At 42.5% G+C, this 16,616-nt stretch overlaps 1 protein-coding gene across 5 annotated transcripts in view; it reads right to left on the reverse strand.

Annotated features, from left to right (window-relative positions):
* The window catches only part of ATXN1 (ataxin 1), a 367,335-nt gene that overhangs the window by 299,466 nt on the left and 51,253 nt on the right, over positions 1–16,616 (reverse strand). For 4 of the 5 annotated variants that reach the window (XM_077785675.1, XM_021553039.3, XM_031503950.2 and 1 more), the window contains one exon: positions 889–974. The exons of the other annotated variant lie outside the window; for it this stretch is intronic. The gene's annotated coding sequence lies outside the window, so the exon portion shown is untranslated. The remainder of the gene's footprint in view (positions 1–888; positions 975–16,616) is intronic. 5 annotated transcript variants of the gene reach the window in all.

Here is a 16,616-nt window from a genome sequence, read left to right on the forward strand (position 1 = left end):
TGTTTTCAATGTGAGCACTTCAGTGTGAATCAATCAAAAACCATCTTGTGCTTTCTGAATAAAGTAAGAGGATAGAGGCTTTACATAAAGGTAGGCCACTTGAGATTAAAAAGCCCATTACCACAGAAAAAAATCAAAGAGTGAGATCCCTTTGTCCTTAGCCTTCATGTTGAAGACTATGTGAAGGTGCACTCCCTTGATTCTTCCACTTTCCAACACTCCTATCACCCCTATCCAAAAGTCTGCCTAACAGCAGGGAAAGCACAGGCTGAGCCACAGCCAGCAAGACAGAGTCACACTGTCCCTAGTGCAACTACAGTGTGACTGACACAGCCCTGCAGCTCACATGGATGATGCAGGGTACGTACGAGAGAAACCTGCTCTTCAGTTCCTTCACAATTTCTCTTGGCTGAAATGCACCTCTGCCTAGAAATAACCTTGGGGGCCCAGGAAAGTGAAGCTGCAGAGTTAGTGAAAACAGAAGAACACTATTTAGATTTTGCCATGCCATCATAAGAATACTGTTTGGATATAGAATGAACCTTTCCAAACCAATAAACAATTCACTCTTTTTAGTGGAGAGCCTCTGGCTTCCCACAAAAGAGAAATCAGTTGTATACTACATGATATTCACATCACTTTCATAGCTAAGGTGCAAGGTTTTTATAGTAACTTTTTCTTGTTCAGTTACATGACTTAAGTGGGGTTTTTTTTAAGGTATCTAAGTAGCCATCACTCCTTAACTGTACAACATAACCTACTCAGAGAGTAATACAATTTCCTCTTCAACTTCTCATTTTTCTCAGCTTTAATGCAGCTGTGCAAGACAGTCCCCTCTCCAGAGGGCAGAAAATAATCTGGTTAGGTTGGTATCTTTTTGACACTGACCTTAAAGTTCACTTAATTTGTTCTCCCATCCTCCTCCACAGCCTTTCTTAAGTTCTTTCCAATACATTTTTTAATGCTGGATATACCTGAAAATAGAAAATTGACTCAGATTAATAATTTTACCTCAAAATTTTTCAGCGTGAAAAGTAAACAAATTACTGCTCAGCAAATGTAGAAGGATACTTTAATTTTTAGTATCAAAAGATGTGTTCATTCATTTGCTTTCTTTTTATACAGAAAAAAATTTATCCTGGTAAAAATTAGAAAAGAGACAGAATACTAGTTTTGTTTTCTTTAAAGAAAATAAATGAAGTCACTTAATCCTCCTAAGATAAAAACTTCTCCAAGTTTTCGAGAGCAGTGCTTTATTTATACTGGTTTTACGTACTATAAACAGTTAAGAATTTTTGTGTTCCCTCTGAGTAAGTGACTTAAATATGCGCAGCAACATCGATTAATCTAAGCCAACATTATTTCCTGGAAGTGTTTTCTTTATGTCTTTCAGGCTGCAAATTACAGCCCTAACAGAGGTAGTGAAAGTTCTACAGAACTACAAGCTATTTTCTCAAATTTCCAAAACCTCTTGCTCCCCACAAACAAGTAGTAGTAAAAGAGAAAGAAGTACATCTGCACTTGAGTGGTTTAAAAAAAAAAGGAAAGGGAAAATTTTCCCATGGATAGAAGCATTTCAAGTATCTACATCAAGTAATTTGAATTTAGAATACTTTTAAGTTCCTTCCTCCTCAAACTGTTCACTTCATCACTAATATGCACCACCTGCATTTTTAGAGGCTGGAAACCCAGGATTAGATGTGACAGCAATCATTTGCTAAAATAGCACATTCATATATTTTACTTGTTATATTAGCTAAGATTTAGCTAGCAATGATTTATACCCGAACATTGCACTTGGCATCTGCTAGACACACTGAGTATTGCCAAGGTTAGGTACACAGGAGTTTTCCTGACTCCAATCTTCCTTCCTTCCAGGAGAATATTACCAACATGAGGAATCCATACTTTGTATTGGATGATGATTACAACACAATCAGCAAATAAGATGCTCTTCTGAGATTACTTCATTATCCCTCCAGTAAAATAAACCCTAGAAAATGCATAATGTGAAAAACAAGAGATAATTCTAGAATTTCACAGAATTCTTCAACTTACTGTAACAAAACTTCAGTCACAGGAAAGTCAGTGAGCTAGTCAGTAGCAGAGTATGAATTCCTGAGCCATGAAATGGGAGAAGATAAGGGCTTTTCAAGCCCAGTGATGCTGGTTTCTAAAGCTGAGACTTTCACCTTTATATAATGAAGCTGGAAGAACAGGTTCCAGCCACTGCACTCAGTAAGAAGAGAACATCCAAAGAGATGTGGTATAAATAAACATGGTGTGAAGAAATTTGTCCTTGTTTTGTGGTGTAGCCATGTACTGCTGCAAAGGATGGTTCAATACACCCCCCAAGTATGTGACTTTGGAAGAATGAAGGTTTATATACCCGGTATCTGTCAGGTACTCTGAATAGAGCACGTTATCATTTAGTTTTGTTCTGGTTTTTAATGAAATTCCCTTCATTCTTCAGAGCGTGTTTTGTCTGGTGTAACCCAGTATTGTTCACAGACCCAGTACTGTTCACCTGCTGCATGGCAGCAGGGTTATGCAAAGGCTCTGTGTCCTTCCTGACTCAGCGAGGAATATGTTGGTAGGGCTGTAATGAGCTGGCCTGTTTGGAACTGCTCAAAGTAGCTGAACTAACCTTTCTTTGGTGAATGCCTGGTGATGTGTTTAAGGTGCAGCAGGAATTAGGGAAAATAATCTTAAATTGACAAGGGATGATCTGGAATGTTCAGTAACAAACACTGGCAGTTTACAACCTTAACAGGAAAGATTTTTTTTTTCCCCAACCAGTTATGTTATGTATAAGAATGAGAACATACATACAATTCAAAAAGGTATTAGAAAGCTAGGATTGCAAACCATTGAGTTTTTTTTAATGTTCCTGCTTTCCTATTCTCTTCTCTTCTACATATCCCAGATCTGTCATATTTGTAAAAAAGGAAATAAGAGTAAAAAAAATCCTATCCTTTGGGGAAAAATTGAGTTAGTGTAATGCAATATTTTCTAGCTAGTCGTCAACAGCCGTAACAACTGCTTAGCTGTAACAGCTTCCTGATCCATTTTTTGAGGAACTCATTATTGAGCTGACATATCCTAGTGACGATACCTATGCTCAGGGCCTCTAGAACCTAGTTTTAAAGTGGTAGACTTCTCATTTTGACAGGCCTATGAATTACATACAATTTGACCCCATGAACTGGATGCAGTGATTATTACAAGGCCAAGCTGTCTCTGTAGAGTTACATTTTCTTTAATATGCATCTCCATTGAAGATCAAAGGTATTTTAAAAAAGAATATTCCTGGGGAGCTCTCAATCCCATGGTGATATGAACAAGACTAGCTAGATATTTCCAAGTTACAGCTCAAAGAGGCCTGCAAGTCACGTAAGTTATTACTGCACTCAGCTCACATCTCCAAATTGGCATTCAAAACTGTAAATACTAGGAACAATCTTTATTCATTTATTTTTCTTGTAGCGGGTGCCATGACAGAGGATCCAAGAACATGGAACATATGTCTGTTGGGTTAGCAGGACCTGTCTTACCAGAGGCTAACTTATATTTCCTAGGTACCTGAGCTGGTCTAGTAAAAGACATCAGAACCAAAGAGCTTCCACCAGAAAATGAATGATAGGTGTAAAGAAGGTGGCCTATTTCAGCACAATACCAAAGCAGAGGGATAAGAACAGAGCCAGTAAGGAAGGACAGAGTTAACCAAACCCATCTAAGACTGTCAGAAGAGAATCATGGGCTGTTCTGGATTAGCAGAAAGACCCAGTTTCACAAGGTAAAAGGCTAAGGAAAATTGGGTCAGAACAAATGTGGTCAATTAGGTAACAGAAAATGGCTCCTTGGCCTGAGTGTGGACAGGAAGAAATTTTAACTGAAAATGCCTTCTTTGGTTAGACAGACTAACTGGTGTTTGGAAACCAAGCTAAGGAAGCACTTTGGTCTCAGCTTAACACTGTCCCTGTGGGTAGCCCCATTTGTTTATTTTGCCTTGAACCTTCCAACATTGCCTTTGCACAAATCATCTGGTCTACAAACTCTTGGGCACTGGCCTCTCTTCAACCACAGCTTTCCGGCTCCTTCACAAAGCTGCAGGCCTATTATATTTCAACCTGCTTGTCATAAAGCCTAACAAGCTCTTTCAATAGCTTCCTAACACTTGAGAGTTACTGAGCTTTTAATGCTTCCTCAGCCTTACTTAAAAGAGGCTGGTACTGGAAAACCTAATGTATTCAATGTGACAGGGCTGGGTTTACAAATATACTTGTCTGGTTTCTATTGACATTTAAAAACAATGTTGGTGACAAAAATGTAATTATTCTTAAATTATGGAAACAAGGAACCAGGCATACTGAATGAACTTTTTTTGAACCTCTATTCATTTCACTTCAGATTTTGGCAGAGGGATCTGCTGGTTCTATTTTATCCTAAGCAGTTTATCCATGTTCCAGACTTTATATGTTCTCTGGCTGTAAAGTTTTCCTTTGGCATTTGCCCATTGCCGCAGAATTGTGCTGGAGAAATCCAGCTCAGCTCTGAAAAATAAGAGAATTTTCTTGTGCTCACATGTACAGATAAAATCAAGAACATGCTCTGAAGCATATGTTGACATAGCTCACTCTCCATCATGTTTCAGGCTGCCTCAAATTGCAATTCTGAGAGGTGTGAACTACCTCATCAATTTCAGCTGGGGCTGGAAGGATTTCCCTCTTCCAATCTTTAGTCTACTGGTTTGCACTGTGTCACAGAAAGTCATCATTTTTTGCTACAGAATTGTTTTACTGCAGCCTAATGCTTTGTTTTCTTTCTCCTGACTTTGCTAAAATCCACATACACAACTGCCTCTTCCTTTCCAATTGCAGTGGGCACAAATTGAAATACACGGAACTCCATTTAAATGCTCTTTTAAGATAAAACTTTTACTGCAGGTATGATTGGACACTGGCACCGGCTGCCCAGAGAGGATGAGGTGTCTCCATGGTTGAAGATACAGAGAATATAACTGGATAAGGTACCTGAGCAGAGTTGAGCACTGGGTGTGGACTATTTCCAGTGGTCTCTTTTCACCCCAGCTGTTTTGCAAATGGGTGAATTTCCCTATGGAGGAAGATGTTTGCTGTATTTTAGCATTTGTTCTGCCTGCACTGTTCCACAATCTTCTCCAGCAACCACCCAGGGACCTAATGAGCCTATAAAGGTCAAGTCCATCAGTAGCAGCTCACCAATCCATACACTATCCTCCTGCAGCTAGAAAATTATACATCAACAAAGCTCTAGAAAGAAATTTTCCACCAAATTGAAAGGTGCTAAGCATTCATCAGAACTGCCTGGGTAGGAAGTGGAGAGCTGCCTTGATGAATACCTGCCATCTCTCCAGGTGAATGAATTCACAGAGAAGAGAAAAACACTAAAGAAAAAACAAAGACGGGTTTTGGTGCAGAAAGATGAGAGGACACTCACAGACGTAGAAGAGGTGATGTTTTGGCAAGGAATATATGAGTCAATGAGCTGTGTACATACCATGACCTCCACAAACAGCGGTGTTGAATGAATTAATTTCTGGTTCTTCCTATCTCCCAGTACAGCAAAGTAACACTGAGACTTATGTAAAATAACAGAAGACACTTCATTGCCTCCTTTCAGCCACACAATGCCCATTTATTCCACCACTGTTACATTGTGCATTAAACTGTGGTGGGCTTTTCCTTGAACAGTTTTAGCCGTATCAAATTTAAGTACTTAGTATCAGCTACTCATCCAGGCTCCCCTAACAACAAATCAAAACAGGAGGATGTCTCAGAAAAACAAGATTTCACTTCCCAGAGTATCTGAGATAGGTGAAAGAAACTGAGGTTCAGAGAAGGTTGTTGTGCATCTAGGTTTCAGCAGAGAACAACTTTAAGATACCACAAATTGGTTCATGAGCTTCCTATGATGGGCACTCGTCATTGTCACAATACTACAAGCAAACAGAGCATTCCAAGTTTAGTTAACTACCACAAGAAATATTTTTAAGCTACCCCACAACACTGGTCAAATGATGTGGAGCAATGCAAACTGTAAAGTCCATTAGCAACTAAATATTTTAGTTGCCATCTGCGAGGAGCCCAAACAAATGGTCTGGTATCTCCTGTTCGCTACAGCTGATAAAATGAGAATAAAGGCTGGTCACCACATTTTGTCATTGTCTAAGAAGCAGCAGGTAGGGATCAGAAAGTACTTTAGAGTCACCACCAGGAGCTTCACAATGGACCAAAGAAAACTCAAGATATACTTCATTAACAACTGGAAATGAACCAGGGGTGGGTGTGGTGAAAATCAATCTTCAAAAACCATTAAGAAATGAAAGCTACCTGTGAGATACTGTGACAGCAAAAGTTCCAAAATTGAATGAAGCATGAAAATTGCTTTGGAAGAGTAGGACACAGGTGGGAGTCAGAAATCTTTTTGCCTAATTTTGTCTCTGATGCACTGAAATGACTTTGGCAGATCTTTTATACCCTTTGTGCCTCTCTATCCACATCTGTAATTCAGATCACAGCTAACCTGGTAACATTTACCTCACAAGGACATAGAAAGGCTTGAAAGTTGAGATCCACAATGTGGCTTAGGAAACACAGTATTGAAAAAAATGAGCACTTGGGAGATTGTCAATAACAGCACTGAACAGTATTATAAAATCAGGAAAGGCAGACTCAGGCAGGGGCTCAAACAGCTGGAACTGAAGAAGTGTGTCCTCAGTTTAATTGCTTCATGAAGACTGGGACCTCTGTTCACTTCCAGAAGCACACACACTGGCTGCTGGACATATTGTGCTACTAATCAATGCCTAAGCACAAACCAAACAACAACAAAACCAAACTGCCCAGACCTCACACAGCTGTGACTTCTTGCACCTACACCACAAAGGTCCAATAATATCTTTCTTTGGTGGGAACAAGTGTCCTGAAAGTAACTAATCCATAGCATAATGAACTGGAAGAGTAGCAAACTGCAGACTGCCCACAGACACTCAGATGACAGCACAGGTAGGAATTCAGCCTTACAAGATGTGGCCTCACTGAGAGATGATGCACCCTGAGCCACTTGCTGAAGGTAATACAAGGAAATGCTGCAGGATTAATTCACATTCCTACCTCTCTTCAAACATCATCTGCATACAAAGAAAAAAAAAAGAAAAATAAGGTAATTGAGTTACTGTAATGAAATTAATGTGAGCCTATAGGTAATAGTGCCCTTAAACTAGACAAGAAGACTTATTTCCTTAAAGACTCAGTTCAAATGCATTAGTGTTAACTAATGACAGCAGGAATTTCATCCCATTCACAACAGGTTGTTTTCGCTATCTGTGAAAAGCTGATGTAATTAAACCATGGGAAACTGAAGAAAGTTGCTGGAATTAGTGAGGGTGCATATGTTTCTGGGTTTCTAGGAAGTCTGAAGTATGAGAAATTCACAAATGTGTGGAAACTTTTGATAGCATTCCAGTTGAAACAAACTTGCAACAAACCCTGTGGAGAGGTTCATTCAAGAGGATGAGCTAAGCAAGAAAACAGTCAGTTCTGGCTAGCTGCACGGATATTAGCAGCAGCTGTGAACTCAGTAAACAGCCCTGTTTTCTGGTTGTCAAAGAGCTGCTAAAGCAGATGTGAAATGCATCAAAAATAGGTCACAAACAGAAAACATGCAAGGGAATGCATCAATATGAGAGTGACCTGAAAATAAGTAATGCTGGAACATCTTGGGAGTGTTTATAACCCTGAAGTATACACAGCCCAGAGCAGCACCCAACAATAGGCTCCTTAATGCGGTTCTTATGACAGGACCTTCCAGAGACGGCACTGTCTGTGTGAGCAAGGGTGCGGCTCTCTCAGGAGCTGAAGCGTCGGACACAAGAAAAGGTACTGAATTGCACACTGCTTTCCTTTGAATTTGGTTTTCTCAAAGAGGCTTTTCATTCCTGTCCTTCTCCTCACCCCCAGTCCCAAACTCTATAATTAACTCAGACTGAGGTATTATAATGAGCCAAGCGTGGAATTTGCCACTACAAACAGATTACAAACTCACTTTGTCTGATAGGCAGCGCTCATGCAAAAAGTCATTCCTCCAGGGACTGGAATCATCGCCAGCGTGGTAATTACATTCCCCCTTTTTTACCTTTCCCTTTTTAAAAGCCCATAGAACCCATTCCTAGTAATTCCCTCATATGGAGACCCACTCAGATCTACATCTAGGACTCCTGCAGTATTTAAAACACTAAAGTTCCTTTACTATGAGATATATAAAGGAACAAGATTAAACTCTAAAGGGGAGGTTAAGAAAGAAAATGTACCTGGGCTATAACAGGACTAAACAAGGCACCAACGTGTCCCATCACTCCCTGGCAAGCCTCTGTGGCCTTCACAGTGCAGGTGTGGGATTGTCTTTGGCCAAGTGCCTTCAACAAGCTGAGTCCAAGCACTATAGCCTGAAGCAGGCTCAAATACTTCCCACAGTCTGCAGGCGAAGACAGACACTCTCCTTTATCTCTGCTTGCTTTTACTTCCATTATCATGGCAGGTTTTACTCCTCGAAAACCTAAAGACATTGTATCATAAGCATTAATACAGTAAGACTAATCAGATAAAAAACAAAATAAACATAACAAAGCTGTTGATATATTCCATACATGGTAAGGTCAATTCTTATGTTTAACTGGGAACACAGGTCTTAGGTAAGTATTCAGCAACTAAATCGCTTAAGTGACAATGGCTCTGAAACAGCATTTAACAGAGAAACACTGAAGAGACTTCATGTTATTAATATTTTAGACCAGCAACCAAACTTCCAGAACTTGGCTTCTCTCCTTCAGAGGAAGGGAGAGGAAAAAAAACCCCACTCATATCCAACTTAAAAGAAATCCTTTGTGGCTTGCATTCAGTTGGAAGCCTTTACTGAAACAAATGTTCATTTTAGCATGGATTTCTTAGAGACCAGATCTAGAATGAAATGTGGTAATTGACAGCAAGGTTAAAAATGGCAAGATAAACATAACAATCATTGTTATCAGCAGTTATGTGACAGTGATCCAAGGTCCTTTTTTTTTTAAGCTAGTCAGCTTTTATTACTATCATTCATCTAAGCAATAACCGAAAAGTAGCCATACTTCCTGAAGCTAGCAGTGTGAATCCTGGAGGCTGAAGCATGCTGCTGCACTACGCTCTTTTGAAGAATGGTTTTCTAGAAAAGGAGCCTACAGAGGGAGAACAGAACGCTGTTACTTTCCTACAAGGACATAAAAGGATTGTTTCATTCTTTCAGAAGAAATTGAGCTACATACTTGTTGTACTCAGTTCTTGGCCAGCTTGTTCCCTCCCCTCCTCATGAGGCAGCACGTTATACACATTTGGCCGCTGCTCTCCGGGCGCTCCAAATGCTTTCATTCCAGCAGTGATGCGATTTTGTGAAGCAGCTTGGGTGGGTAGGGAAAGCAGCAGATTTAAACTTTGCTGACAAACCATGTAAGAACACACTTTCTGCCTCTACAGGTTGCAGTTCATGGGTAAGCTCTCACTTCCAAAAACGGAGTAATATGCATTTTTACCAACTAAGTATCACGCAGACAAATCAGATGGTAACTATTTCAGAAAACTTGGCCTAAGTTCCGTTTATACAATGCTTTCCAAATGTTCCATATTTGCAGAATAAAGAGAAAAACTCTGATCTTTGTAGTCTGAACTTGTCTACTTGGTTTACTTTTCCTTTCTGCCCTAAAGAGAACTTTTATTTATATGACTTCTGATTTAATACAGCAAACGTAAATAAATCCCAATGAAAGAACTGTCAGCTGACAAGGTGGTTTGGCTCAGAATTTGGGGCTTCTAACACTTGAACTCTATTTTGTCAAGTTGCTTTGAGATGCACTTGGACTGCACTGAAAACAAATTCCATAAACTTCTTCCTTGAATTTTTATTGACTTAGTGACATAGAAATTCTTCCTCAAAGACAACTCAAACTGTTTGTCATCAAATGCTGTTACAGTCAGTCACTGAGTTACCTTTTGTGCTGTAATCTGTTGATAGAATGTTTAAAGCAGTGCTTCCCCCAAGATTTCGACTAGCTGCAGCATGTTTTGAACATCTGAAATGGCTTACTTCAACTTGCCTGCAATGATCTGTGCTTGTCTAGTAGGAAGCATAAGGAAGTGAATGATTAATTACACTCTTCCCAGTAATCCAGAAGTGCTGATGAATGCCAGAAAACATTCTAATGGTTACTGAAAAAAACCCAAAGGCAATACATTGGAAGCCTTATTGTTGCTTTCAACAGACACAAAATAATTAAGTTTGCTAATTAGACATCACCTTTTAAAAAACAAGTAACAATAGGTACATTTCATGCTGTCCATATTTTGTGCAAAAATCACAAGCTGAGCACATACAACTGTAGCCAACAATTGTTCATCATCACAACCTAGCAGCTTAATATCAAAATTAGCAATGTACATAGACATACACACAGATAATTTCTCTTCAGTAGAATCTTTCAGACTGTCATTCACTAACCAGCTCTGTGCTTCAAGTGCATTCTGTGGTGAAACAAGCAGAAAATATTTCTGTGTTTCACTGTCATGTCAAACTAGGAGATCATGTAAGATCCTTTATTCTGTTGTTGCGTTCAACATCTGTAATCCTTTCCACAGATCAGAAGGGAAATTTCCCATTTAGGAAAATAAAACACATTTCATAGTTCACTCAATTATTTGGAAAGTATTCTAAGCTGTTAATTATGTACATCAAGAATTTGTACAGGATTGGTAAAGTTGAGGATTTTCTCTGAAACAACTCAAAGACATTTTGTTGCTCTATTCACGCTGTATTATTTTCAATACCATATTTTATATAATTAATTAGCTTAATAACTGTAAAAAGTCTCACGTCTTTATTTAATAATGTAATTCGCTACTGTGAGGGTGGTGAGGCAATGGGACAGGTTGCCCAGAAAACCTGTGGATCCCCCATCCCTGGCAGTGTTCAAGGCCAAGATGGATGAGGCTTTGAGCAGCCTGGTCTAGTGAGAGGTGTCCCAGTCCATGGCAGCAGGGCTGGAACAAGAGGATCTTTAAGGTCCCCTTCCAACACAAACCATTCTATGACCCAATGTGGTTTGCAGATGTCCATGAATTTGAATGAACTGAGTTTTAGAGTTTATGCTTCAGAGAGGTAACAGGAAAACTGGAAAGTTGGAGCCTCAGAAGCCACCCCCCTCCCCCAATATATACACACATTTTTATCTTTCTTATCCCTGTTGATTACTTATTATGGTTTTGTGGTCGAGGAACACATACAGGTAAAAAGCAAGCCTGACATTATCAAGAAACAATTCTCTATGGGAAATATCCAGCATCCCTTCCTTTTTGTTCTTTCATCCCCACTCTTCCCCTGCACAGCACTGTCACTCTGAAGCAGCACCTTTAAGGGGCAAGTTCCAGCCTTTTTCCTTAAATAAAAAAAAAAACCAAACCAACTAGCTGCAGTGTCAGAATAAAATCCAAGCATAGAAACAAACCATTTTCCCATTGCAGCATCTATGCTTGCTAAAGTAAGACACATAAACCCAAAATAAAACACAAGGTATAAGTAGTGACAGAATGTAACAGGCAGATGTGTCACTACTCTGAATGTCTATAAAGATGAGAGATTTTGTTTTAAGCTGCAGAGGAAGAAGATCAAGTGTCCTGCCTGCTGGGTTACACAGCAACATACCACAGGGAAAAAAAAAAAAATCATCCAAACATCTGGGATGCTACAAACATCAAGGCAGGGCTTGGCTTGTATCAAAAGGACATGCTAAACAAAATTCCAGGATGTATGGAGACACTTCCAATGCGCTTCAGGGAAAGTGCCTTAACGCTGTCCATGAATCACCAGCCGTCCAAAGAGCATCCTGGACACAGAGCGATCAGCAAGGCTGCTGGCGCCCTCCTGGGCAGGACCAGCCCAGGCCCGATTGCAGAGGGACAGCAGAGGTGGCCACAGCAGCACAAAATACCAGCATGGGATGCAGAGAGAAGGCACAGTTACGGGCTGTGAACGTTCCTGTGTGAGCCCTGTCACGCACGTGGAGGCAACACATGGCCGATGGTGCGCAGTGCTTTGTGCTGCACCTGCTGCAGAGCGCTCACAGCCACAGAACTGGGGAGGAAATTCCTATTGTACACTCGGGGGACAGACCCGAAAGCACATTTTTAACTGCCCCTGGAAACGTTTAACCCAGCCTGGGAGGTTGAAGAGGCAGATGTGAATTGTCTTCCCATTCCCTGTGGCTTCAGCAACAGTCTAGTGCCAATGTCCTCCCCTACGGCGCATCCTTAAGCGTTCCCCAGGGAACAAGAGGCTCTGCCTGAGCTGAAGCCCAGCTAGCAAACAAGGTCCACCCTCCCAGAGAGAACGAGTATACAGGGTAGCCAAGAACAGGAGGAACCAACAAGTGACGGATCATTTGTAGCTGCCAGCCTCCCCTTCTCAGCACTTACAGAATTACAAAGACTGCTTGTTCTCCCCAAAAGAGCAGAAGTCACTTGTCAGAGCACCCTTAAGTGCAGTTACAACCTCACCATAGCCCTGCGCAGGACAAGGACCTTCAAGGCAGACATACCAACTTCATATCCACCGACCCTGAGAGAGTGAATTTAGTTGTCCTCACAGCACATGGATGCTTCTGGTTTGTGAGAGGCATGATTGATGGAATCGACTGAAGCATCTCCAAGACGCATTCTGAATCCTCAGTCTGGACAGTGGAGGAACAACCAGAAGCAACCCACTGGGACCCAAGGCTGACACTGCTTACGTGCAAAGTGAATTCCAAAGAAGCATATTAAAATTACATGATGTTATAATCTTTGCTATGAGAAATCCTGCTGAAAATCTAATTAATGCAGAAAAAAACCCAAATGCCGAATTTCCTTTCTAACATGCTAGAGACTAACTGAACAGAGACACCCTTGTCCAAGCCCTAATCAATGCTTCATGGCACATAGGGGTCAGAGATTCACTTAAATTACTAGATAAGTAATAGTAGTATTACTACTAAGTTACTTGATAGTCACTTGAAATCAGGTGATTGAGGAAGAGGCTTTATTTAGGAATAAAAGCTCAGCTGTTTTTTTTTCTTCTTCCTCCAATACAAAACACTGCTGTAAGGATTCCAGCCTGGAAAAAAAACCCCTATATTACAATTAACATAGAAATTCTCCCAAAGATTCCGTAAGTCCATGCTGCAGGCATGCAAGAGTAAATGTGATCACTACGTACTATGTGGGCAGCTACGAGATACTCGCATTCACTTCAGTGTGGCAAACTGTGGAATGTGTGACTAAATGAGAGGGAATACAGAGAGAGCCAGAAAGGCTGAAAGAGTTGGGAAAACATTAATGAAGAGGAAACGTTAAAATACTTTTTTGTTTAGTTAAAGAGAGAAGAAACGAGAGATGGTAATAGGTTTCCAAAGTGTAAAAATGTGGGCTTTTAGACGCTAAAAGATTGGACATGACCCTTTGTACACATATTACCACAAACACAATTTTCAGTAGAGAGAATTAAGTATTACAAGGAGAGCCTTTCCAGCTCTCCTGGAGTAGGTATAATTAATTACACAGTAAAACCCGGGGGAACGTGGGATCCTCCTCGTTGGAGGAGCTTAGAAGCTCATCTGGCAGGGAGTTTTAAGCGCAGATCCTGCCGCAGCGCTGGCGGCGCGCAGGCGCTCCTCCCGCAGCGCTGCTCCCCGCTACCGTGCTGGGAGCGTAGGGAAAGGACTTAAATAGCGAAAAAACTACGAAAATTTGGGGGGAGGGGGTGGCTGTGTGCGCATTATCCCTCACGGAGAACTACTCGCAGGACACTGCACTAAGCGCCCTCACAGCCGGGGCCTGCGGCGCGCGGGGCAGCGCGGGGCGGGCGGCGGGAGCTGCGCGCCCCCTGGCGGCCGCCTCCGGCACCAGCAGGACCGCGCGCGAGACCCGCGGCGCGGAAGGGCACGCGGCCACCCGCGAGACCGGGCGCGCGACAAGGCGCGCGCATCGGCACGAGACCGGGCGCGCGACAAGGCGCGCGCATCGGCACGAGACCGGGCGCGCGACAAGGCGCGCGCATCGGCACGAGACCGGGCGCGCGACAAGGCGCGAGCTTCGCCCGCGCGATAGGGCACGCGCACTAGCGCGAGAAATACCACGTGACATGGCACGTGCACCTGCGCGAGACGCCGGCACGCGACAGGGCGCGAGATCCGGACTCGCGGTGAGGCACGAGACCTGTGCACGCGCACGGGGTATAGCGCGCGGGAGGGCGCGAGACGCGGGCACGTGACAAGGCACGCGCACCGGTGCGAGAGAGGGCACGCGACTGGCGCGAGACCAAGCACCCAAGAGAGCGCGGGAGCCCCGCGCGCTGTCGGCACGAGCGCAGGGCCCGTGAACCGGCCCCGCCGCCCGCAGCGGCGCGAAGCCGGCGCGGCCCAAGAGCAAGCCCTGACCAGCAGGAGGGCGTCAAAGAGCGAGCGAGCCCGTGAATTCCCACCTTCCAAAACCACGGCGGAGGGGAAGGGGGAAATACGGCTGACCTGCAGCCCCAGCGGGATTTGCGCTGTCCTGAGCTTCTCTGGGTCACGGGCTGGCAACGAACGTGACAAGGAGACACACCACAACAGCCCCATGTCCGTCCTTTCCCGCTGGGAACCAACAGCCCACTTCCTCCTCCCCACTCCCAGACTTGTGGAAGCATGATTTTTCAAACCATAGCCTGCTGCTGTAAACCTTTAATTTAACAAACTAAAATATTACAAGGTGTTACTATAATCTACTGGGACCTGTTGCTGTAAAGTGATTTTGACAGTATCAAAACACAAGGAAAGCTCATATAGCAAAGTCAAAACTATGTAGCAAAAAAATGAACATTTTAATCTGAAGCCTCAACTCTGTTTTTAATTTATATCTTATGATAATTGAAATTCAGTTTGGGCTCATTTCTCATTTTCATTTAAAAGTTACACACATTCAAAAGCCATCGGGTGTTTGCTTCTGCTCTAGAAACATTCCCACACTTGCCTGTGCTTTCTCTTCAGCAAAAATTAGCACCATTTGCCTTCTTCATTGAAGCCCTCCATGCTGGAGTGGTTTCAGCAGGTTGGTGTTTCCCCCACACACCCCAAGGTCACATCGTACAGGATCCATGAAGTTACAGCTCCTGGTTTTCCATTAAGGATTCCCACGGGGCTGGAGGCATGGGCCTACCAGCACCGTTTTAACATCATAATCATCATATCCGTGAGTGAGCACAGCTTCCTTGCAATTTAATTTACTGTTTAAACAAGCACAAGCCTCACAGAACATGTGCCCTCCAATTACTCTAGAGGTGGTTCAGACACAGCAACTTTGTAAAAGAGATTCAAGGACAGCCAAATAAAGCAATACAAAAAGTTCTACAGATTTCCAAATCCCAGCCACAGGAAGTCACTCAACTGAAGAAATAGTCACCTGTTACTAGCCCTACATGGAACACATACACCCCCCAAAAAAAATCCAAACACCAAACTTAAGTCTAGCTGATACTGGGATCTTGCAGATTTACTAGCTAAAGTCCCACCAATGTCAGTGTGACAGAGAAGTGGCAGAGCTATCTTGGCCTCAAGTGCCCTACAGCATTCCTGAAGTTTCCCATAAATTATAAAATAGCTGTCAACTTCTTAATGCTTAGAGACCTCAGCATTTTTTAACAGAGGTGCTGATTCCTGTGGAGTAGATTGAAGTCCCATTACAAGAGTCTTTCTTCACTTATATATATTTAGCATCTCCTTCAGAAATCATCCTAGGTCTCCAGAAGTCCATGGATCACTGGTTAAATACTTTCTCAGACACAAGTATATGCTTCATAGCCTAGAAAACCTAGCACAACCGGGCAGGTAGCCAGAATCTGTCTTCAGACTTTTTTTTGACTGGCATGACTTAACAGCATCCCTTTTATTTATTTATATGAGGTACTCTTGTGACAGAATGGGGAAGATATACACAGAGATGTTAACTATTTGTTCAGCTCTTCTCCATCATCTGTATTATGCTGGCACAGCGCCTTGCAGAAAGCACTGGAGCCTATCCTTTTGAAGCCTTGGCTGGGAGAGGTTTGCCAGTCAGGGTAGAACACACTGCCAGTGCATTCCTGTATTCCTCATAGGGGATGCCATACTGCAATCCTATAAGCAAATCCTTGGGGTGTCATGCATGCTACTCATATATTTGAATTAGTGCATCAGCATTTACACCTGAATATGAAACGCAGACAGATGTGTGAAATACTTACTGAAGCACCTCCCCCTGAGGAGAGGTATAAACAAGTAAGTTACTGAAACAATTTACAAGTTCATACATGTCTCTGAGGCTGCTCACTCAAGGACTGTGCTCTGAGAAGCAGGTGTGCAGACTGGAGTGCACAGTCCTCATTCTAACTGCAGTGCAGTCTGTGCTTGTGCTCACTCCAGTGCCCTGCAGAATTCTTCATTCTCCTGCTTCACAGGCACCTATTGAAACTATTTCCAAACTCTTGTGACAAGGGGCTGGGAGAGAAGG

The sequence above is a fragment of the Lonchura striata genome, chromosome 1 (assembly GCF_046129695.1).
Source record: "Lonchura striata isolate bLonStr1 chromosome 1, bLonStr1.mat, whole genome shotgun sequence".
NCBI lineage: Eukaryota > Metazoa > Chordata > Aves > Passeriformes > Estrildidae > Lonchura > Lonchura striata.